Here is a 24,900-nt window from a genome sequence, read left to right as displayed (position 1 = left end):
TGAAACACAAAGTGGTCTTTTCACCAAAGCTCCAGGGAGCTGAATCAGACACTGATCTCTGTGTGTGTCGGACACTGTTCCCTGTGGTGTCCACTGATGGCGATAGACCCCCAGTGCAGCCCAGGGTACCGCACCCTCCCTCTCCAGGCATTACAGGTCACGGGGAGTGGGATTGGGATATTTGGGGTTATCGAAAGACTGGTGTCTGGCAATCTCGGGGTTCTAGTACCAGTCTTATGACCTGATCTGGTGTTCTCCACTCTGCACGCTTCCAAGTCTCTCTTCCTTTATTACAGACCCAGGGACATCTCCAACTCAGGGGCTCGAGGAACACTCGACTTGTGAAAGCACTGACCATCCATCCACTATCCCAGCGGGGCTTACACCCTCAGGTATCTGCCTTGTGGGGTCCATTCTACACAAACTGCTCACCCGGTGTGACTGCTGAAATCCTCAGTCCCAGAGATTCATCCATCTGTAACTGAGGGGAGTGGCCTGCAGTGACTGAGGGGCGAGGGATTGTAATATGGGCAATGGCAGACATTTAGAGACCGCATGGATGAAATACAACAATTGTACATCCCTGTCTGGCGTAAAAATAAAAAAGGGAAGGTGGCTCAACCGTGGCTATCAAGGGAAATCAGGGATAGTATTAGAAACATAGAAACATAGAAAATAGGTGCAGGAGTAGGCCATTCGGCCCTTCTAGCCTGCACCGCCATTCAATGAGTTCATGGCTGAACATGCAACTTCAGTACCCCATTCCTGCTTTCTCACCATACCCCTTGATTCCCCTAGTAGTAAGGACTTCATCTAACTCCTTTTTGAATATATTTAGTGAATTGGCCTCAACAACTTTCTGTGGTAGAGAATTCCACAGGTTCACCACTCTCTGGGTGAAGAAATTCCTCCTCATCTCAGTCCAAAATGGCTTCCCCCTTATCCTTAGACTGTGTCCCCTGGTTCTGGACTTCCCCAACATTGGGAACATTCTTCCTGCATCTAACCTGTCTAACCCCGTCAGAATTTTAAACGTTTCTATGAGGTCCCCTCTCATTCTTCTGAACTCCAGTGAATACAAGCCCAGTTGATCCAGTCTTTTTTGATAGGTCAGTCCCGCCATCCCGGGAATCAGTCTGGTGAACCTTCGCTGCACTCCCTCAATAGCAAGAATGTCCTTCCTCAGGTTAGGAGACCAAAACTGTACACAATACTCCAGGTGTGGCCTCACCAAGGCCCTGTACAATTGTAGCAACACCTCCCTGCCCTTGTACTCAAATCCCCTCGCTATGAAGGCCAACATGCCATTTGCTTTCTTAACCGCCTGCTGTACCTGCATGCCAACCTTCAATGACTGATGTACCATGACACCCAGGTCTCGTTGCACCTCTCCTTTTCCTAATCTGTCACCATTCAGATAATAGTCTGTCTCTCTGTTTTTACCACCAAAGTGGATAACCTCACATTTATCCACATTATACTTCATCTGCCATGCATTTGCCCACTCACCTAACCTATCCAAGTCGCTCTGCAGCCTCATAGAATCCTCCTTGCAGCTCACACTGCCACCCAACTTAGTGTCATCCGCAAATTTGGAGATACTACATTTAATCCCCTCGTCTAAATCATTAATGTACAGTGTAAACAGCTGGGGCCCCAGCACAGAACCTTGCGGTACCCCACTAGTCACTGCCTGCCATTCTGAAAAGTCCCCATTTACTCCTACTCTTTGCTTCCTGTCTGACAACCAGTTCTCAATCCATGTCAGCACACTACCCCCAATCCCATGTGCTTTAACTTTGCACATTAATCTCTTGTGTGGGACCTTGTCGAAAGCCTTCTGAAAGTCCAAATATACCACATCGACTGGTTCTCCCTTGTCCACTCTACTGGAAACATCCTCAAAAAATTCCAGAAGATTTGTCAAGCATGATTTCCCTTTCACAAATCCATGCTGACTTGGACCTATCATATTACCTCTTTCCAAATGCACTGCGATGACATCCTTAATAATTGATTCCATCATTTTACCCACTACCGATGTCAGGCTGACCGGTCTGTAATTCCCTGTTTTCTCTCTCCCTCCTTTTTTAAAAAGTGGGGTTACATTGGCTCCCCTCCACTCCATAGGAACTGATCCAGAGTCAATGGAATGTTGGAAAATGACTGTCAATGCATCCACTATTTCCAAGGCCACCTCCTTAAGTACTCTGGGATGCAGTCCATCAGGCCCTGGGGATTTATCGGCCTTCAATCCCATCAATTTCCCCAACACAATTTCCCGACTAATAAGGATTTCCCTCAGTTCCTCCTCCTTACTAGACCCTCCGACCCCTTTTATATCCGGAAGGTTGTTTGTGTCCTCCTCAGTGAATACCGAACCAAAGTACTTGTTCAATTGGTCCGCCATTTCTTTGTTCCCCGTTATGACTTCCCCTGATTCTGACTGCAGGGGACCTACGTTTGTCTTTACTAACCTTTTTCTCTTTACATATCTATCGAAAGTTTTGCAATCCGTCTTAATGTTCCCTGCAAGCTTCTTCTCGTACTCCATTTTCCCTGCCCTAATCAAACCCTTTGTCCTCCTCTGCTGAGTTCTAAATTTCTCCCAGTCCCCGGGTTCTCTGCTATTTCTGGCCAATTTGTATGCCACTTCCTTGGCTTTAGTCGGGAGCAGCGTCGAGGAGGTGCGTGGAGCGGCCTATAAAAGGCACAGCAGGGAGTCCGGGGCCCAGCGTCGGCGGCAGTCGGGAGCAGCGTCGAGGAGGTGCGTGGAGAGGCCTATAAAAGGCGTGACTTGTGCAGCTACAGGGAGAAGGCAAAAAAGAAGTAGAAAGAAATCAAAAGGTGGCGTCACAGCCAAGAGGGTAAGTGATTGGCTGGTGATTGGTGAGTAGTTTTTCTTTTTTCTCTTCTATATCAGTGAGTAACTTTTAACACTGTTGTTGCCAATTTAAGTGTATATAAGGGTTAAGTCATGGCAGGAGAGCTCGGTCGGGTGCTATGCTCCTCCTGTACCATGTGGGAACTCAGGGACACTTCCGGTGTCCCTGACGATTACGTGTGCGGGAAGTGTATCCGCCTCCAGCTCCTGACAGACCGCGTTGCGGAGTTGGAGCTGAGGGTGGATTCACTCTGGAGCATCCACGATGCTGAGAATGACGTGAGTATCACGTGTAGCGAGTTGGTCGTACCACAGGGAAAGGGTCCACAGCCAGATAGGGAATGGAAGACCAACAGGAAGAGCAGTGCAAGGAAGGTAGTGCAGGAGTCCCCTGTGGTCATCCCCCTGCAAAACAGATACACTGCTTTGGGTACTGTTGAGGGGGATGACTCATCAGGGGAGGGCAGCAGCAGCCAAGTTCGTGGCTGGCTCTGCTGCACAGGAGGGCAGGAAAAAGAGTGGGAGAGCAATAGTGATTGGGGATTCAATGGTGAGGGGAATAGATAGGCGTTTCTGCGGCCGCAACCGAGACTCCAGGATGGTATGTTGCCTCCCTGGTGCAAGGGTCAAGGATGTCTCAGAGCGGGTGCAGGACATTCTAAAAAGGGAGGGAGAACAGCCAGTTGTCGTGGTGCACATTGGTACCAACGACATAGGTAAAAAGAGGGATGAGGTCCTACGAAACGAATTTAAGGAGCTAGGAGCTAAATTAAAAAGTAGGACCTCAAAAGTAGTAATCTCGGGATTGCTACCAGTGCCACGTGATAGTCAGAGTAGGAATCGCAGAATAGCGCAGATGAATACGTGGCTTGAGCAGTGGTGCAACAGGGAGGGATTCAAATTCCTGGGGCATTGGAACCGGTTCTGGGGGAGGTGGGAGCAGTACAAACCGGACAGTCTGCACCTGGGCAGGACCGGAACCAATGTCCTAGGGGGAGTGTTTGCTAGTGCTGTTGGGGAGGATTTAAACTGATATGGCAGGGGGATGGGAACCAATGCAGGGAGACAGAGGGAAACAAAAAGGAGGCAAAAGCAAAAGACAGAAAGGAGATGAGGAAAAGTGGAGGGCAGAGAAACCCAAGGCAAAGAACAAAAAGGGCCACTGTACAGCAAAATTCTAAAAGGACAAAGGGTGTTAAAAGAACAAGCCTGAAGGCTTTGTGTCTTAATGCAAGGAGTATCCGCAATAAAGTGGATGAATTAACTGTGCAAATAGATGTTAACAAATATGATGTGATTGGGATTACGGAGACGTGGCTCCAGGATGATCAGGGCTGGGAACTCAACATCCAGGGATATTCAACATTCAGGAAAGATAGAATAAAAGGAAAAGGAGGTGGGGTAGCATTGCTGGTTAAGGAGCAAATTAAGGCAATAGTTCGGAAGGACATTAGCTTGGATGATGTGGAATCTATATGGGTAGAGCTGCAGAATACCAAAGGACAAAAAACGTTAGTGGGAGTTGTGTACAGACCTCCAAACAGTAGTAGTGATGTTGGGGTGCGTGCAATAAAGGTGCAGCAGTTATAATGGGTGACTTTAATATGCACATAGATTGGGTTAACCAAACTGGAAGCAATACGGTAGAGGAGGATTTCCTGGAGTGCATAAGGGATGGTTTTTTAGACCAATATGTCGAGGAACCAACTAGGGGGGAGGCCATCTTAGACTGGATGTTGTGTAATGAGAGAGGATTAATTAGCAATCTCGTTGTGCGAGGCCCCTTGGGGAAGAGTGACCATAATATGGTGGAATTCTGCATTAGGATGGAGAATGAAACAGTTTATTCAGATACCATGGTGCAGAACTTAAAGAAGGGTAACTTTGAAGGTATGAGGCGTGAATTGGCTAGGATAGATTGGCGAATGATACTGAAGGGGTTGACTGTGGATGGGCAATGGCAGACATTTAGAGACCGCATGGATGAACTACAACAATTGTACATTCCTGTCTGTCGTAAAAATAAAAAAGGGAAGGTGGCTCAACCGTGGCTATCAAGGGAAATCAGGGATAGCATTAAAGCCAAGGAAGTGGCATACAAATTGGCCAGAAATAGCAGAGAACCCGGGGACTGGGAGAAATTTAGAACTCAGCAGAGGAGGACAAAGGGTTTGATTAGGGCAGGGAAAATAGAGTATGAGAGGAAGCTTGCAGGGAACATTAAAATGGACTGCAAAAGCTTCTATAGATATGTAAAAAGAAAAAGGTTAGTAAAGACAAATGTAGGTCCCCTGCAGTCAGAATCAGGGGAAGTCATAACGGGGAACAAAGAAATGGCAGACCAATTGAACAAGTACTTTGGTTCAGTATTCAGTAAGGAGGACACAAACAACCTTCCGGATATAAAAGGGTCGGAGGGTCTAGTAAGGAGGAGGAACTGAGGGAAATCCTTATTAGTCGGGAAATTGTGTTGGGGAAATTGATGGGATTGAAGGCTGATAAATCCCCAGGGCCTGATGGACTGCATCCCAGAGTACTTAAGGAGGTGGCCTTGGAAATAGCGGATGCATTGACAGTCATTTCCCAACATTCCATAGACTCTGGATCAGTTCCTATCGAGTGGAGGGTAGCCAATGTAACTCCACTTTTGAAAAAAGGAGGGAGAGAGAAAAGGGAGAGAGAAAACGGAATTATAGACCGGTCAGCCTGACATCGGTAGTGGGTAAAATGATGGAATCAATTATTAAGGATGTCATTGCAGCGCATTTGGAAAGAGGCGACATGATAGGTCCAAGTCAGCATGGATTTATGAAAGGGAAATCATGCTTGACAAATCTTCTGGAATTTTTTGAGGATGTTTCCAGTAGAGTGGACAAGGGAGAACCAGTTGATGTGGTATATTTGGACTTTCAGAAGGCTTTCGACAAGGTCCCACACAAGAGGTTAATGTGCAAAGTTAAAGCACATGGGATTGGGGGTAGTGTGCTGACGTGGATTGAGAACCGGTTGTCAGACAGGAAGCAAAGAGTAGGAGTAAATGGGTACTTTTCAGAATGGCAGGCAGTGACTAGTGGGGTACCGCAAGGTTCTGTGCTGGGGCCCCAGCTGTTTACCTTGTACATTAATGATTTAGATGAGGGGATTAAATGTAGTATCTCCAAATTTGCGGATGACACTAAGTTGGGTGGCAGTGTGAGCTGCGAGGAGGATGCTATGAGGCTGCAGAGTGAATTGGATAGGTTAGGTGAATGGGAAAATGCATGGCAGATGAAGTATAATGTGGATAAATGTGAGGTTATCCACTTTGGTGGCAAAAACAGAGAGACAGACTATTATCTGAATGGTGACAGATTAGGAAAAGGGGAGGTGCAACGAGACCTGGGTATCATGGTACATCAGTCATTGAAGGTTGGCATGCAGGTACAGCAGGCGGTTAAGAAAGTAAATGGCATGTTCGCCTTCATAGTGAGGGGATTTGAGTACAGGGGCAGGGAGGTCTTACTACAGTTGTACAGAGCCTTGGTGAGGCCACACCTGGAGTATTGTGTACTGTTTTGGTCTCCTAACTTGAGGAAGGACATTCTTGCAATTGAGGGAGTGCAGCGAAGGTTCACCAGACTGATTCCCGGGATGGCGGGACTGACATATCAAGAAAGACTAGATGAACTGGGCTTGTATTCACTGGAGTTCAGAAGAATGAGAGGGGATCTCATAGAAACGTTTAAAATTCTGACGGGTTTAGACAGGTTAGATGCAGGAAGAATGTTCCCAATGTTGGGGAATTCCAGAACCAGGGGTCACAGTCTAAGGATAAGGGGTAAGCCATTTAAGACCGAGATGAGGAGAAACTTCTTCACCCAGAGAGTGGTGAACCTGTGGAATTCTCTACCACAGAAAGTTGTTGAGGCCAATTCACTAAATATATTCAAAAAGGAGTTAGATGTAGTTCTTACAACTAGGGGGATCAAGGGGTATGAGAAAGCAGGAATGGGGTACTGAAGTTGCATGTTCAGCCATGAACTCATTGAATGGCGGTGCAGGCTAGAAGGGCCGAATGGCCTACACCTGCACCTATTTTCTATGTTTCTATGTTTCGATATTCTGGGTTATATAAAGACTGGTATCTGACATTCTCCAGATCTAGCATCAGCCTGATGGCCTGTTCTGTCATTCTCCACTCTCCCATGTCTCTCTTCCTTTATTACAGACCCAGAGACATCCCCAACTCAGGGGCCTGAGGATCAATTGACTCTCCAATCCACTGACCATCCATCCACTATCCCAGCGGGGTCTACAACCTCAGGTATCTGCCTTGTGGGGTCCATTCTACACAGACTGCTCACCCGGTGTAACTGCTGAAATCCTCAATCCCAGAGATTCATCCATCTGTTACTTAGGGGGAGTGGCTTGCAGTGACTGAGGGGCGAGGGATTATAATATTTGGGTTATATAAAGACTGGTATCTGACATTCTTCGCATCTAGCATCAGCCTGATGAACTGTTCGTGTTCTCCACTCTGCACTCGCCCATGTCTCTCTTCCTTTATTACAGATACAGAGACATCCCCAACTCAGGGACCCGAGGAACAATCGACTCGTGAAACCACTGACCATCCATCCACTACCCCACAGGGGTCAACAACCTCAGGTATCTGCCTTGTGGGGCCTATTCTAAATGTTCCTTTCTCCCAGAAATATTCAGTCCCTCAGATTAATTCTGGTCTCTTACTGAGGGGAGTGGGATGCAGTGACTGAGGGGAGTGGGATGAGGAGACTGAGGGGAGTGGGATGCAGTGACTGAATGGAGTGGGATGAGGAGAGTGAGGGGAGTGGGATGCAGTGACTGAGGGGAGTGGGATGCAGTGACTGAGGAGTGGGATGAGGAGAGTGAGGGGAGTGGGATACAGTGACCGAGGGGAGTGGGATGAGGAGAGTGAGGGGAGTGGGATGAGGAGACTGAGGGGAGTGGGATGAGGAGAGTGAGGGGAGTGGGATGGGATGATTAATGGTTATATAAAGATTAACGTCCTTCAGGGAAGGAAATCTGTCGTCCTTACCGGCCTGGCCTGTATATGGCTCCAGACCCACAGCAACGTGTTGGAGTCTTAACTGCCCCCTGAAATAGCCCAGCAAACCACTCAGTCATATGCAGGAAGGCGGCTCACCACGACCTTCTCCAGGGCGATTAAGGATGGGCAATAAATGCCGGCCTTGCCAGTGACGCCCACATCCCAGGACCCAATTTAAAAATGCAGTGACTGAGGGGAGTGGGTTTGGATGATTGTGAGTTATATGAAGACTGGTATCTGACATTTGGCTTCGGTATCTGCCTTCTGGGCTCCATTCTACACAGACTGTTCATCCGAATAACTGCTGAAATCATCAGTCTCCCTTTCTCTCATATATATATATATATATCTGTCTCTCTCTCTCTTTCTGTATCTGTCTCTCTCTCTCTTACTCCTGTGTTCCCTCTCTCTCTCTTTCTCTCTGTGTCCCTGTCTCCCATCTTTCAGGAGGGTGGGAACATTGCAGGTTCTCAACAATTCAGGGAAATTAAATCCCTCCCTCTGTCTTAGTCAGGCGCAAATATATCGGCCCGAGTGCCCCAAAGCAGGCATGTCATCAGTCTGTGCACGCAGAGCCATCACCGTCAGTCACTGGCTTTGCCTGGTCGGTGCTGTCACAACACAAGTTGCTGTCTCTTGTATTCGCTGTGTAAAATCATTGGGGCAAACACGGGACTATATAATATGCTGCTTCACTAATCTTCTCTCTGTGTCCCTCTGTCTGTCTCTCTCTTTCTCTGTGTCCCTGTCTCTATAACTATGTCTCTTTCTCTCTGTGTCCCTGCCTGTAGCTCTCTCTGTCCCTCTCTCTGTCTGTCTCTCTTTCTGTCTCTCTTTCTCTGTCACTATCTCTATAATCATGCTTTCTCTCTGCCTCTCGCGGACTCCCTGTAATTACCAACACACTCCCGGAACCTTTGAAAATACTGACATATTCCCAGGGACCCCTTGTAAATTATGACATATTCCTGGGACCCCCTGTAAATACGGACAGACTACTGGGGACCCCCTGTAAATACTGACACACTCCCAGGGACCCCCTGTAAATACTGACACACTCCCGGAGACCCCCTGTAAATAGTGACACACTCCTGGGGACTCCCTGTAAGTACTGACACACTCCTGGGGACTCCCTGTAAGTACTGACACACTCCCGGGGACCCCCTGTAAATACTGACACACTCCCGGGGACCCCCTGTAAGTACTGACACACTCCCGGGGACCCCCTGTAAATACTGACATACTCCCGGGGACCCCCTGTAAATACTGACACACTCCTGGGGACCCCCTGTAAATACTGACACACTCCCGGGGACCCCCTGTAAATACTGACACACTCCTGGGGACCCCTGTAAATACTGACACACTCCTGGGGACCCCCTGTAAATACTGACACACTCCCGGGGACCTCCTGTAATTACTGGCACATAACTATGGACCCTCTGTAAATATTGGCACAGTCCCGGGGACCTCCGTGTAAATACTGACAAAATCCAGGAATCCCTGTAAATACCAACACACTCCCCGGGAACACCCTGTAAATACTGACACACTCCCGGGAACTCCCTGTAAACACTGACACACTCCTGAGGACCCCCTATAAATACTGACACACTCCCGGTGACCCCCTGTAAATACTGACACACTCCCTGGGACCCTGCTGTAAATACTGACACATTCCCGGAGGCCCCCTGTAAACACTGACACACTCCCGAGGACCCCCTATAAATACTGACACACTCCCCGGGGACCCCCTGTAAATACTGACACACTCCCGGGACCTCCCTGTAAACACTGACACACTCCCGAGGACCCTCTGTAAATACTGACACACTCCCGAGGACCCCCTATAAATACTGACACACTCCCGGGGACCCCCTGTAAATAATGACACACTCCTGGGGACCCCCTGTAAATACTGACACACTCCCGGGGACCCCCTGTAAATACTGACACACTCCCGGGGACCCCCTGTAAATGCTGACACACTCCTGGGGACCCCCTGTAAATACTGACACACTCCCGGGGACCCCCTGTAAATACTGACACACTCCCGGGACCCCCTGTAAATACTGACACACTCCCGGGGACCCCCTGTAAATACTGACACACTCCCGGGGACCCCCTGTAAATACTGACACACTCCCGGGGACCCCCTGTAAATACTGACACACTCCCGGGGACCCCCTGTAAATACTGACACACTCCCGGGGACCCCCTGTAAATACTGACACACTCCCGGGGACCCCCTGTAAATGCTGACATACTCCCGGGGACCCCCTGTAAATACTGACACACTCCCGGGGACCCCCTGTAAATACTGACACACTCCCGGGGGCCCCCTGTAAATACTGACACCCTCTCCCAGGGACTCCCTGTAAATACTGACACACTCCTGAGGACCCCCTGTAAACACTGACACACTACTGGATGTTGTAAGGCTGTCTTGCTCTTTTCGCTTCGTTGCTTTAAATGTCCAATGACACACACACTCAGTTGTAGTAAAGGCAGGATTGGGTCTTTTATTTAGACATTCATACTAAACAAACCCAGTGTGGAAGTTACTGACATACTTCACAAAGGCAGCTCTCTAGCTTGCCCAGAGTTCTGTGGCTGCTTGTGACACACCTTCCAAGATTCCAGTGTGTGAACAGTCCGTGTGTGTGTGTGTGTGTGTGTGTGTGTGTGTGTGACAAAAGCCAGTTCCATACCTAAAAAGCCTTTGAACCCTTATTTGTTTGCACAGTACATTTACACAATTAACATGCAGACAATGTGGAATCAAAAATGGCATTGTCCTGAAATCACGGCGTACTGCTTTCTGAATCGTTTAACATACAGACAATGTAATCAAATGATTATTCGCATAGTAACAAGGTACATCATCATCGTAGGCAGTCCCTCGAATCAAGGATGACTTGCTTCCACGTCAAAAAGTTCACAGGTGTTTCAATAATGGACCTAAAATTCCAGGTCCGACTAAATCCTGAAGGATGGAAGATGCCTGTGTGTGGATTGTTTAACGTGGGGTGACCGTTGCACACCAGCCACCACACGGGTTTGACAGAGCGAGGTCTTGGCCTAGTGGCAAGGATCAACCAAGACGACTGGAGACCAGCTCTGCTGCACGGACCTAGTGCGCACATATCGCAGTGTGGGCTGGGCCCATGCTGCCTCTGGGCCCTCACCTCCCCTGGGCCCCGACCTCATGCCTCTCCTGGGCTCCGATCACGTCCTCTACAGTCTCTCACCGCTCCTTCGCCCCGACCTCGCCGCTCCTGCTGTACCTGACTACGCTCCAATCACCGACCTGGACCTTAGTGACGTCCCTTTTCACTGCCGTCGCTCTCCTGCTCCAGCACGTGCTGCTCCCTGGAGTGGTATGCTGCTAGGCTGCTCCCCCTGCTCCGATGGTGCTCACAGGCCGGGAGCGCACAGACTGCTGGGCCAGGCCGCCACACTGCTCCCCCTGCTCCCGGCCTGCTCTGATGGTGCTCGCAGGCCGGGGGCGCACAGACTGCTGGGCCAGGCCGCCACACTGCTCCTTGTGCTCCCCGGCCTGCTCCAGTGGTGTTCGCAGGCCGGGGGCACACAGACTCAACAAGGTACATTCAAATACAGACAATGTCATGAATTACTATACACAACTCACATGATCAGCGGAGGAGTTTCTTTGATTCTATGCATAGATTATTATTTGCATAGTAACAAGTTACACTCAAATACTCAACATTTCATTGGCTAAAAGGCATCATATCGTCTAGCAGCCTCTTTCGATCCAAGTATCTTGTTTTTAATCCAAACTTCAGTCTTCCACTTTTAACCCTTTTGATTTCTCCAGACTGCGCCGAAGCAAAGAGTTTCAGAAATGTCGGCTTGCCCTCCCTCACTGCCCCACTTCTTCTCTTTGCCTCTCTGCAGGTCCTATCTGGGTAACACTTTCCAAAGTTGTGTGAATGTTCTTACTTTCCGCAGTGTGATGGTTAATGTCCACAATTGCTTGATTCAAACTCTGTAGCTGTTGAAATCCTGTCTCCATTTCTGCATTTCCTTCTTCCGAATAGCAGCACGATTAGGGTCAAAGTAGGGTTGCTGCAGACTGGGATTCTCAGGATACCATTTTAAAGTCCGGTGGTCTGTGATCACCATATCCATTTTCACTTAAAAGTCAACTTTCAATTTTTGATGTTTCCGACTGAATTCCGTGCTGTTTCCATTCAGAAATGTAAACTCCCAATCGGTGTCTTCGACCAAGTCTGTTGCCCTCGGCAAGGTTTTTCACAATTTTCTCTGCTTTATGGGAGAAGTGCAACAACATAGAGTAAAGGATGACAGAAATGCTGAATAGTCAGTCGAGAGACCCAGTCCTTCTCTCAGTTCACCCTTCGGAACTGCTATCATTTCCTCTCTCAACATTTGCAACGCTCCAACTTCTATTTCACATCCTTTAAGATCATGTTTGTAACTCCCACATTTGAGCGTTTCACTGAACATCTCATCAGTTCTGAGACAGCCCATTCCTGCAGAAACTTTAAATGTTTCTGAACAAGCTTCTCCCACTGCTTCCATCTCTGACTGTTCAGTAACTGCTCCTCGTGTATCTGGGGTGTTGGGGAACTGTCTCTGAAGGGGGGAATCCCCTTCCTCCAGGAGCCCCTTCATTTGTCCAGCAGACCCTGTGTCCATTACCCACTGCCCGTCCACACAAGCCTCGATAAGGGTATGGCCACCCCTATCCTGAAGTAAGGGTCTGAAAGAAACGACGTGTGTGGTTGAGGTGCGGCATCCCGATCGCAATTCCCCCTCACCTGCAGAATCTACCCCCAACCTCAGCAACTGAACCCAGGTATCATTCCTGTCTGTGACTCCAGCTTCTCTTTCCTCATTCTTCAACTTTTCTTTTAACTTTTCTAATTCTTTAGTCAGTCTATTTCAGTCCTCTATCAACTGACGGGTCGGGATCCAGGCACCATCTGGTCCTGCTCCTTTTACGCGACTCCTCGCGGGATTCATCCACTCCGGCCCTTCTGCCTTCCATCGCTGTAACCCCGGTCTCACTTCCATGACTGAGATTCCTGCATCTCTCTGACACAAGCTTTCTACCCTCGCCAACCATTTATCGAAACCATCATCCCCGCCCCAGGCAACTACTTCCAGAACTACTGAAGGGGTTAGGAAAGTCAAAATAGTCTCGATGTGTATCATCTCTGTAATGACTGATATCAATCCAATTACTTCCCAAACTTTTACATAACTGGAATATATGTTCCCCCGCTTCCCTGGGTCCTTCCCCTGGTAATAATGCAAGCCGCTTTATTAACTGTGGCCCTGAGTGAGCACTAAAGATTGCAGCTATGATTTGACCAAGCAGAGCCCTGGAAGTTGTTTCAAAACCTACTACCTTTTCCCGGTGATTCCCTAAAGCTCGCAGAATCGTGTGATCCCTCTGTTTCTCTGATATGTTCCCTGACTGCCACCATCCCAGAATATTACACCACCATTGGGCAAACTTATTAAGATCCTGAACTGGTGCAGATCCCACATCACCAAGGATAGCTCTCATGTCCTGTAACTTTATCTCTCCTCACTCATACTAGGAATCCCCAAAACCACTTAAGAACATAAGAACATAAGAAATAGGAACAGGAGTAGGCCATACAGCCCCTCGAGCCTGCTCCGCTATTTAATACGATCGTGGCTGATCTGATCATGGACCCAGCTCCACTTCCCCACCCGCTCCCCATAACCCCTTATCGTTTAAGAAACTGTCCATTTCTGTCTTAAATATATTCAATGTCTCGGCCTCCACAGCTCTCTGAGGCAGAGAATTCCACAGATTTACAACCCTCTGAGAGAAGAAATTTCTTCTCATCTCAGTTTTAAATGGGCGGCCCCTTATTCTAAGACCATGCCCCCTAGTTCTAGTCTCCCCCATCAGTGGGAACATCCTCTCTGCATCCACCTCGTAATCGTATACGTTTCGATAAGATCACCTCTCATTCTTCTGAATTCTAATGCGTAGAGGCCCAACCTACTCAACATTTCCTCATAAATCAACCCCCTCATCCACGGAATCAACCGAGTGGCTGATGGGGGCCCGCACTGCAGGTCCATGGAGTCCACCAGCGACATCGCCACCCCCTGGTGGGCGCCAGCACTGCAGGTCCATGGATTCCTCCACAAACATCGCCACCGTCTGGTGGGACCTCGAATTGCAGGTACACAGGGAGTCCTCCACAAACACCGCCCCTGGCTGATGGGGGCCCCGCACTGCAGGTCCATGGAGTCCTCCACAAACACTGCCCCTGGCGGGTGGGGGCCCGCACTGCAGGTCCATGGAGGCCTCCACAAACACCGCCCCTGGCGGGTGGGGGCCCGCATTGCAGGTCCATGGAGTCCTCCACAAACATCGCCACCGTCTGGTGGGACCTCGAATTGCAGGTACACAGGGAGTCCTCCACAAACACCGCCACTGGCTGGTGGGCCCCGAATTGCAGGTCCACAGGGAGTCCTCCACAAACAGCGCCACCGGCTGCTGGGCCCCCGCATTGCAGGTCCACAGGGAGTCCTCCACAAACAGCGCCACTGGCTGGTGGGATCCTGCACTGCAGGTCCATGGAGTCCTCCATAAACACCGCCACCGGCTGGTGGGCCCCCGCACTGCAGGTGCATGGAGTCCTCCACAAACACCGCCACCAGCTGGTGGGCCCACGCAATGCGTGGCGCTGGACAACGCGGACCATTTCCCAGACCTCGGGAGCCTCTTATCAACAAGAGCAGACATTGACGGCAAAGTCCAGCACTGCCTCCAGTGCAGCCTTCGGTCGCCTTCGGAAACATAGAAAATAGGTGCAGGAGCCGGCTATTCAGCCCTTTGAGCCTGCACCACCATTCAATAAGATCATGGCTGATCATTCCCTCAGTACCTCCTTTCCTGCTTTCTCTCCATACCCCTTGATCCATTAAGCCGTAAGGGCCACATCTAATTCCCTTTTGAATATATCCAATGAACTGGCCTCAAGAACTCTCTGCGGTAGAGAATTCCACAGGTTCACAATTCTCTCAGTGAAGAAGTTTCTTCTCGTCTCGGTCCTAAATGGCTTACCCTTATCCTTAGACTGTGACCCCTGGTTCTGGACTTCCCCGTCATCGGGAACATTCTTCCTGCATCTAACCTGTCCAGTCCCGTCAGAATTTTATATGTTTCTATGGGAGCCTCTATGAAATGCCCTCCTTGCAGGCTGTAAACTTCGCTATGATTCTATGACTGCATTGTATAACATATTTAGAAATGATAAAGACGGGGGAAAGGGCAGGTGAAGTCGCTGTACTGATTAGGGACAACGTAATGGCAGTCGGAAAAAGTGACGCAGCTTTCAGCAAGACAGAAATGTTGTTGTTGTAATTCTATGTAGTTCCAGCAGAGGGGGCTGGTTGTCCACCAGTTCCAGTCGAGGATGTTGGCACACAAGAACACAAGAATTAGGAGCAGGAGTCGGTCATATGGCTCCTTGAGCCTGCTCCGCCATTCGATAAGATCATGGCTGATCTTCTACCTCAATTCCACTTCCCTGCCCGATCCCCATATCCCTCGATTTCCTCAGTGCTCAAATATCTATTGATCTCTGCCTTGAATTTACTCAAATCGCTGGATAAATACCACCAACGATGTCTCCACAAGATCCTGCAAATCCCCTGGGAGGACAGATGCACCAACGTTAGCGTCCTCGTTCAGGCCAACATCCCCAGCATCGAAGCACTAACCACACTCGACCAGCTCTGTTGGGCAGGGCCACATTGTCCGCATGCCAGACACAGAACTCCCAAAGCAAACGCTCTACTCGGAACTCCTTCAGGGCAAGCGAGACCCAGGTGGGCAGAGGAAACATTACAGGGACCACCCTCAAAGCCTCCGTGATAAAGTGCAACATCCCCACCGGCACTTGGGAGACACTGGCCAAAGACCACCCTAACATAGAAACATCGAAAATAGGGGCAGGAGTATGCCATTAGGTCCTTGGAGCCTGCACCAACATTCAATAAGATCACGGCTGATCATTCACCTCAGTGCCCCTTTCCTGCTTTTTCTCCATAACCCTTGATCCCTTTAACCGCAAGGGCCATATCTAACTCCCTCTTGAATATATCCAATGAACTGGCATCAACAATGCTCTGCGGTAGGGAATTCCACAGGTTAACAACTCTCTGAGTGAAGAAGTTTCTCCTCATCTCAGTACTAAATGGCCTACCCCTTATCCTAAGATTGTACCCCTGGTTCTGGACTTCCCCATCATCGGGAACATTCTTCCCGCATCTAACCTGTCCAGTCCCGTCAGAATCTTGTAAGTTTCTATGAGATCCCCTCTCATCCTTCTAAACTCCAGTGTATAAAGGCCCAGTTGATCTAGTCTCTCCTCTTATGTCAGTCCCGCTATCCCGGGAATCAGTCTGGTGAACCTTCGCTGCACTCCCTCAATAGCAAGAACGTTCCACACAAGAGATAAATGTGCAAAGTTAAAGCACATGGGATTGCGGGTAGTGTGCTGACGTGGATTGAGAACTGGTTGTCAGACAGGAAGCAAAGAGTAGGAGTAAATGGGTACTTTTCAGAATGGCAGGCAGTGACTAGTGGGGTACCGCAAGGTTCTGTGCTGAGGCCCCAGCTGTTTACATTGTACATTAATGATTTAGACGAGGGGATTAAATGTAGTATCTCCAAATTTGCGGATGACACGAAGTTGGGTGGCAGTGTGAGCTGCGAGGAGGATGCTATGAGGCTGCAGATTGACTTGGATAGCTTAGGTGAGTGGGAAAAAGCATGGCAGATGAAGTATAATGTAGATAAATGTGAGGTTATCCACTTTGCTGGTAAAAACAGAGAGACAGATTATTATCTGAATGGTGACAGATTAGGAAAAGGGGAGGTGCAACGAGGTGTCATGGTACATCAATCATTGAAGGTTTGCATGCAGTTACAGCAGGCGGTGAAGAAAGTAAATGGCATGTTGGCCTTCATAGCGAGGGGATTTGAGTACAGGGCCAGTGAGGTGTTACTACAGTTGTACAGAGCCTTGGTGAGGCCACACCTGGAGTATTGTGTACAGCTTTGGTCTCCTAACTTGAGGAAGGACATTCTTGCTATTGAGGGAGTGCAGCGAAGGTTCACCAGACTGATTCCTGGGATGGCAGGACTGACATATCAAGAAAGACTGGATCAACTGGGCTTGTATTCACTGGAGTTCAGAAGAACGAGAGGGGATCTCATAGAAACGTTTAAAATTCTGACGGGTTTAGACAGGTTAGGTGCAGGAAGAATGTTCCCAATGTTGGGGAATTCCAGAACCAGGGGTCACAGTCTAAGGACAAGGGGTAAGCCATTTAGGACTGAGATGAGGAGAAACTTCTTCACCCAGAGAGTGGTGAACCTGTGGAATTCTCTACCACAGAAAGTTGTTGAGGCCAATTCACTAAATATATTCAAAAAGGAGTTAGATGTAGTCCTTACTACTAGGGGGATCAAGGGGTATGGCGAGAAAGCAGGAATTGGGTACTGAAGTTGCATGTTCAGCCATGAACTCATTGAATGGTGGTGCAGGCTAGAAGGGCCGAATGGCCTACTCCTGCACCTATTTTCTATGTTTCTATGTCCTTCCTCAGATTAGGAGACCGAAACTGAGCACAATATTCCAGGTGAGGCCTCACTAAGGCCCTGTACAATTCCAGTAAGATCTCCCTGCTCCTGTACTCAAATCCTCTCGCTATGAAGGCCAACATACCATTTGCCTTCTTCACCGCCTGCTGTACCTCCATGCCAACTTTCAATGCCACTAAGTGGAGGAAGTGCATCCGGGAGGGCGCTGAGCACCTCGAGTCTCGTCGTCAGAGCATGCGGAAATCAAGCGCAGGCAGCGGAAGGAGCGTGCGGAAAACCAGTCCCACCCTTCCCTCAACGACTATCTGTCCCACCTGTGACAGGGACTCATAGGCAGTCCTTCGGAATCGAGGAGGACTTGCTTCCACTCCCAAAGTGAGTTCTTTGATGGCTGAACAGTCCGATACGAGAGGCACAGATCCTGTTACAGGTGGGACAGACATTGGTCAGGGGAAGGGGTGGGTGAGGCTGGTTTGACGCGCGCTCCTTCCGCTGCCTGCGCTTGGCCTCTTCATGCTCCTTGCGTCGAGACTCGAAGAGCTCAACACCCTCCCGGATGGACTTTCTCCACCTCGGTCGGTCTGCGGCCAGGGTCTCCCAGGTGTCAGTGGTGATGTCGCACTTTACCAGGGAGGCTTTGAGGGCGTCATTATAACATTTCCGCTGTCCTCCTTTGGCTCGTTTACCATGAAGGAGCTTCGCATAAAGCATTTGTTTCGGGAGTCTCGTATCTGGCATGTGAACTATGTGGCCTGCCCAGCGAAGCTGATCGAGTGTGGTCAGTGCTTCAATACTGGGGATGTTGGCCTGGTCGTGGACACTGATGTTGGTGCGCCTGTCCTCCCAGGAGATTTGCAGGATCTTGTGGAGACATCGTTGGTGGTATATCTCCAGCGACTTGAGGTGCCTTCTGTACATCGTCCATGCCTCAGACCCATACAGGAGGGCGGGTATTACTACAGCCCTGTAGACCATGAGTTTGGTGGTTGATTTGAAGTCCTGGTCTTCCTCAAGCGACCGAAGGCTGAGGCAGACACACACAGACATAGGCAGAGAGTCACATACACACAGAGACACACACACACAGGGGCAGAGGGAGGGCAGACAGAGACAGAAACATTCTCTCTCTCACACACACACAGTTACAGACACACACCGACACCGCCACCCGCTGGTGGGCGCAGGCACTGCAGGTCCACAGGGAGTCCTCCACACACACCGCCACCGGCTGGTGGGCTCCAACTTTGCAGGTCCATGGAGTCCTCCACAAACATCGCCACCTTCTGGTGGGCGCCGTCACTGCAGGTTCATGGAGTCCTCCAAAAACACCGCCACCGGCTGCTGGGCGCTGGCACTGCAGGTCCACAGGGAGTCCTCCACAACCATCGCCACCGGCTGGTGGGACCTCGAATTGCAAGTACGCAGGGAGTCCTCCACACACACTGCCCCTGGCTGGTGGGCACCAGCACTGCAGGTCCACAGGGAGTCCTCCACAAACATCGCCACCGTCTGGTGGGACCTCGAATTGCAGGTACACAGGGAGTCCTCCACAAATACCGCCACTGGCTGGTGGGCCCCGAATTGCAGGTCCACAGGGAGTCCTCCACAAACACCGCCACCGGCTGCTGGGCTCCCGCATTGCAGGTCCACAGGGAGTCCTCCACAAACATCCCCACCGGCACTTGGGAGTCACTGGCCAAAGACCACCCTAACATAGAAACATAGAAATATAGAAAATAGTGGCAGGAGTAGGCCATTAGGCCCTTGGAGCCTGCACCACCATTCAATAAGATCACGGCTGATCATTCACCTCAGTACCCCTTTCCTGCTTTCTCTCCATACCCCTTGATCCCTTTAACCGCAAGCACCATATCTAACTCCCTCTTGAATATATCCAATGAACTGGCATCAACAATGCTCTGCGGTAGGGAATTCCACAGGTTAACAACTCTCTGAGTGAAGAAGTTTCTCCTCATCTCAGTACTAAATGGCCTACCCCTTATCCTAAGACTGTATCCCTGGTTCTGGACTTCCCCATCATCGGGAACATTCTTCCCGCATCTAACCTGTCCAGTCCTGTCAGAATCTTGTAAGTTTCTATGAGATCCCCTCTCATCCTTCTAAACTCCAGTGTATAAAGGCCCAGTTGATCTAGTCTCTCCTCATATGTCAGTCCCGTTATCCCGGGAATCAGTCTGGTGAACCTTCGCTGCACTCCCTCAATAGCAAGAACGTCCCACACAAGAGATAAATGTGCAAAGTTAAAGCACATGGGATTGCGGGTAGTGTGCTGACATGGATTGAGAACTGGTGGTCAGACAGGAAGCAAAGAGTAGGAGTAAATGGGTACTTTTCAGAATGGCAGGCAGTGACTAGTGGGGTACTGCAAGGTTCTGTGCTGAGGCCCCAGCTGTTTACATTGTACATTAATGATTTAGACGAGGGGTTTAAAGTAGTATCTCCAAATTTGCGGATGACACGAAGTTGGGTGGCAGTGTGAGCTGTGAGGAGGATGCTATGAGGCTGCAGATTGACTTGGATAGGTTAGGTGAGTGGGAAAAAGCATGGCAGATGAAGTATAATGTGGATAAATGTCAGGTTATCCACTTTGCTGGTAAAAACAGAGAGACAGATTATTATCTGAATGGTGACAGATTAGGAAAAGGGGAGGTGCAACGAGGTGTCATGGTACATCAGTCATTGAAGGTTTGCATGCAGGTGCAGCAGGCGGTGAAGAAAGTAAATGGCATGTTGGCCTTCATAGCGAGGGGATTTGAGTACGGGGCAGGGAGGTGTTACTACAATTGTACAGGGCCTTGGTGAGGCCACACCTGGAGTATTGTGTACAGTTTTGGTCTCCTAACTTGAGGGAGGACATTCTTGCTATTGAGGGAGTGCAGCGAAGGTTCACCAGACTGATTCCTGGGACGGCAGGACTGACATATCAAGAAAGACTGGATCAACTGGGCTTGTATTCACTGGAGTTCAGAAGAACGAGAGGGGATCTCATAGAAACGTTTAAAATTCTGACGGGTTTAGACAGGTTAGGTGCAGGAAGAATGTTCCCAATGTTGGGGAATTCCAGAACCAGGGGTCACAGTCTAAGGATAAGGGGTAAGCCATTTAGGACTGAGATGAGGAGAAACTTCTTCACCCAGAGAGTGGTGAACCTGTGGAATTCTCTACCACATAAAGTTGTTGAGGCCAATTCACTAAATATATTCAAAAAGGAGTTAGATGTAGTCCTTACTACTAGGGGGATCAAGGGGTATGGCGAGAAAGCAGGAATGGGGTACTGAAGTTGCATGTTCAGCCATGAACTCATTGAATGGTGGTGCAGGCTCGAAGGGCCGAATGGCCTACTCCTGCACCTATTTTCTATGTTTCTATGTCCTTCCTCAGATTAGGAGACCGAAACTGAGCACAATATTCCAGGTGAGGCCTCACAATTCCAGTAAGATCTCCCTGCTCCTGTACTCAAATCCTCTCGCTATGAAGGCCAACATACCATTTGCCTTCTTCACCGCCTGCTGTACCTCCATGCCAACTTTCAATGCCACTAAGTGGAGGAAGTGCATCCGGGAGGGCGCTGAGGACCTCGAGTCTCGTCGTCAGAGCATGCGGAAATCAAGCGCAGGCAGCGGAAGGAGCTTGCGGCAAACCAGTCCCACCCTTCCCTCAACGACTATCTGTCCCACCTGTGACAGGGACTCATAGGCAGTCCTTCGGAATCGAGGAGGACTTGCTTCCACTCCCAAAGTGAGTTCTTTGATGGCTGAACAGTCCGATACGAGAGCCACAGACCCTGTTACAGGTGGGACAGACATTGGTCAGGGGAAGGGGTGGGTAGGTTTGACGCGCGCTCCTTCCGCTGCCTGTGCCTGGCTTCTTCATGCTCCTTGCGTCGAGACTCGAAGAGCTCAACACCCTCCCGGATGGACTTTCTCCACCTCAGGCGGTCTGCGGCCAGGGTCTCCCAGGTGTCAGTGGTGATGTCGCACTTTACCAGGGAGGCTTTGAGGGCGTCATTATAACATTTCCGCTGTCCTCCTTTGGTTCGTTTACCATGAAGGAGCTTCGTATAAAGCATTTGTTTCGGGAGTCTCGTATCTGGCATGTGTACTCTGTGGCCTGCCCAGCGAAGCTGATCGAGTGTGGTCAGTGCTTCAATATTGGGGATGTTGGCCTGGTCGTGGACACTGATGTTGGTGCACCTGTCCTCCCAGGGGATTTGCAGGATCTTGTGGAGACATCGTTGGTGGTATATCTCCAGCGACTTGAGGTGTCTTCTGTACATCGTCCATGCCTCAGACCCATACAGGAGGGCGGGTATTGCTACAGCCCTGTAGACCATGAGCTTGGTGCCAGATTTGAAGTCCTGGTCTTCCTCAAGCGACCGAAGGCTGAGGCAGACACACACAGACATAGGCAGAGAGTCACATACACACAGAGACACACACACACAGGGGCAGAGGGAGGGCAGACAGAGACAGAAACATTCTCTCTCTCACACACACACACAGTTACAGACACACACCGACACCGCCACCCGCTGGTGGGCGCAGGCACTGCATGTCCACAGGGAGTCCTCCACACACACCACCACCCGCTGGTGGGCTCCAAATTTGCAGGTCAATGGAGTCCTCCACAAACATCGCCACCTTCTGGTGGGCGCCGTCACTGCAGGTCCATGGAGTCCTCCAAAAACACCGCCACCGGCTGCTGGGCGCTGGCACTGCAGGTCCACAGGGAGTCCTTCACAAACATCGCCATCGGCTGGTGGGCCCCTGCATTGCAGGTACACAGGGAGTCCTCCAGAAACATCGCCACCGGCCGGTGGGACCTCGAATTGCAGGTACTCAGGGAGTCCTCCACATCCACCGCCCGTGGCGGGTGGGGGCCCGCACTGCAGGTCCATGGAGTCCTCCACAAACATCGCCATCGTCTGGTGGGACCTCGAATTGCAGGTACACAGGGAGTGCTCCACAAACACCGCCACTGGCTGGTGGGCTCCCGCATTGCAGGTCCATGGAGTCCTCCACAAACACCGCCACTGGCTGGTGGGCCCCGAATTGCAGGTCCACAGGGAGTGCTCCACAAACACCGCCACTGGCTGGTGTGCTCCCGCACTGCAGGTCCATGGAGTCCTCCAGCGACACCGCCACCGGCTGGTGGGCCCCCGCATTGCAGGTCCATGGAGTCCTCCACAAACACCGCCACCAGCTGGTGAGCCCACGCAATGCGCGGCCCTGGACAACGCGGACCATTTCCCAGACCTCGGGAGCCTCTTATCAACAAGAGCAGACATTGACGGCAAAGTCCAACACCGCCTCCAGTGCAGCCTTCGGTCGCCTTTGGAAACATAGAAACATTGAAAATAGGTGCAGGAGTCGGCCATTCAGCCCTTCGAGCCTGCACCACCATTCAATGAGTTCATGGCTGATCATACAACTTCAGTACCCCTTTCCTACTTTCTCTCCATACCCCTTGATCCATTTAGCCGTAAGGGCCACATCTAACTCCCTTTTGAATATATCCAATGAACTGGCCCCAACAACTCTCTGCGGTAGAGAATTCCACAGGATCACCACTCTCTCAGTGAAGAAGTTTCTTCTCGTCTCGATCCTAAATGGCGTATCCCTTATCCTTAGACTGTGACCCCTGGTTCTGGACTTCCCCGTCATTGGGAACATTCTTCCTGCATCTAAACTGTCTAATCCCGTCAGTTCTCCAAAGCAAGTATATCCCGTCAGTTCTCCAAAGCAAGTATATCCTTTCGTAAATATGGAAGTCAAAACTGCTCACAGTATTCCCGGTGTGGCCCCACCAATACACTGTATAACTGTAGCAATACTTCCCTGCTTTTAAACTCCATCCCCTTTGCAATAAAAGCCAAGATACCATTGGCCTTCCTGATCACTTGCTATACCTGCATACGAACCTTTTGTGTTTCATAGAAACATAGAAAATAGGTGCAGGAGTAGGCCAGTTGGCCCTTCGAGCCTGCACCACCATTCAATAAGATCATGGCTGATCATTCACCTCAGTACACCTTTCCAGCTTTCTCTCCATACTCCTTGATCCCTTTAGCAGTAAGAGCCATATCTAACTCCCTCTTGAATATATCCAATGAACTGGCATCAACAACTCTCTGCGGTAGGGAATTCCACAGGTTAACAACTCTCTGAATGAAGAAGTTTCTCCTCATCTCAGTCCTGCATGGCTTACCCCTTATCCTTAGACTATGTCCCCTGGTTCTGGACTTTCCCAACATTGGGAACTTTCTTCCTGCATCTAACCTGTCCAGTCCTGTCAGAATTTTATATGTTTCTATGAGATCCCCTCTCATCCTTCTAAACTCCAGTGAATACAGGCCCAGTCGATCCAATCTCTCCTCATATGTCAGTCCTGCATTCCCGGAAATCAGTCTGGTGAACCTTCGCTGCACTCCCTCAATAGCAAGAACGTCCTTCCTCAGATTAGGAGAACAAAACTGAACACAATATTCCAGGTGAGGCCTCACTAAGGCCCTGTACAACTGCAGTAACACCTCCCTGCTCCTGTACTCAAATCCCCTAGCTATGAAGGCCAAAATACCATTTGCCTTCTTCTCTGCCTGCTGTACCTGCATGCCAACTTTCAATGACTGATGTACCATGACATCCAGGTCGTTTTGCATCTCCCCTTTTCCTAATATGCCACCATTCAGATAATATTCTGCCTTCGTGTTTTTGCTACCAAAGTGGATAACCTCACATTTATCCACATTATACTGCATCTGCCATGCATTTGCCCACTCACCTAACCTGTCCAAGTCACCCTGCAGCCTCTTAGCAGCCTCCTCACAGCTCACATCGCCACCCAGTTTAGTGTCATCTGCAAACTTGGAGATATTACACTCAATTCCTTCATCTAAATCATTAATGTATAATGTAAATAACTGGGCTCCCAGCACTGAGTCCTGTGGCACCCCACTAGTTACTGCCTGCCATTCTGAAAAGGACCCGTTTATCCCAACTTTCTGCTTCCTGTCTGCCAACCAGTTCTCTATCCACGTCAGTACATTACCCCCAATACCTTGCGCTTTAATTTTGCACACCAATTTCTTGTGTGGGACCTTGTCAAAAGCCTTTTGAAAGTCCAAATACACCACATCCACTGATTCTCCCTTGTCCACTCTACCAGTTACATCCTCAAAAAATTCCAGAAGATTTGTCAAGCATGATTTCCCTTTCATAAATCCATGCTGACTTGGACCGATCCTGCCACTGCTTTCCAAATGCGCTGCTATTTCAT

At 49.8% G+C, this 24,900-nt stretch overlaps 1 long non-coding RNA gene across 2 annotated transcripts in view; it reads left to right on the top strand.

Annotated features, from left to right (window-relative positions):
* The first annotated feature begins 220 nt into the window (after positions 1–220).
* LOC139239050 (uncharacterized) overlaps positions 221–24,900 on the top strand; it is an 87,059-nt gene continuing 62,379 nt past the window's right edge. The window contains exons 1-3 of one of the 2 annotated variants that reach the window (XR_011588597.1): positions 221–392; positions 7,092–7,187; positions 7,436–7,531. This is a non-coding gene — a long non-coding RNA (uncharacterized lncRNA). The remainder of the gene's footprint in view (positions 393–7,091; positions 7,188–7,435; positions 7,532–24,900) is intronic. The other variant, XR_011588596.1, reaches the window with a different exon arrangement.

Source organism: Pristiophorus japonicus, chromosome 26 (assembly GCF_044704955.1).
Source record: "Pristiophorus japonicus isolate sPriJap1 chromosome 26, sPriJap1.hap1, whole genome shotgun sequence".
Classification (NCBI taxonomy): domain Eukaryota; kingdom Metazoa; phylum Chordata; class Chondrichthyes; family Pristiophoridae; genus Pristiophorus; species Pristiophorus japonicus.
Note: the sequence above shows the minus strand (reverse complement) of the source record. Positions and strands in the feature narration are given on the sequence as shown.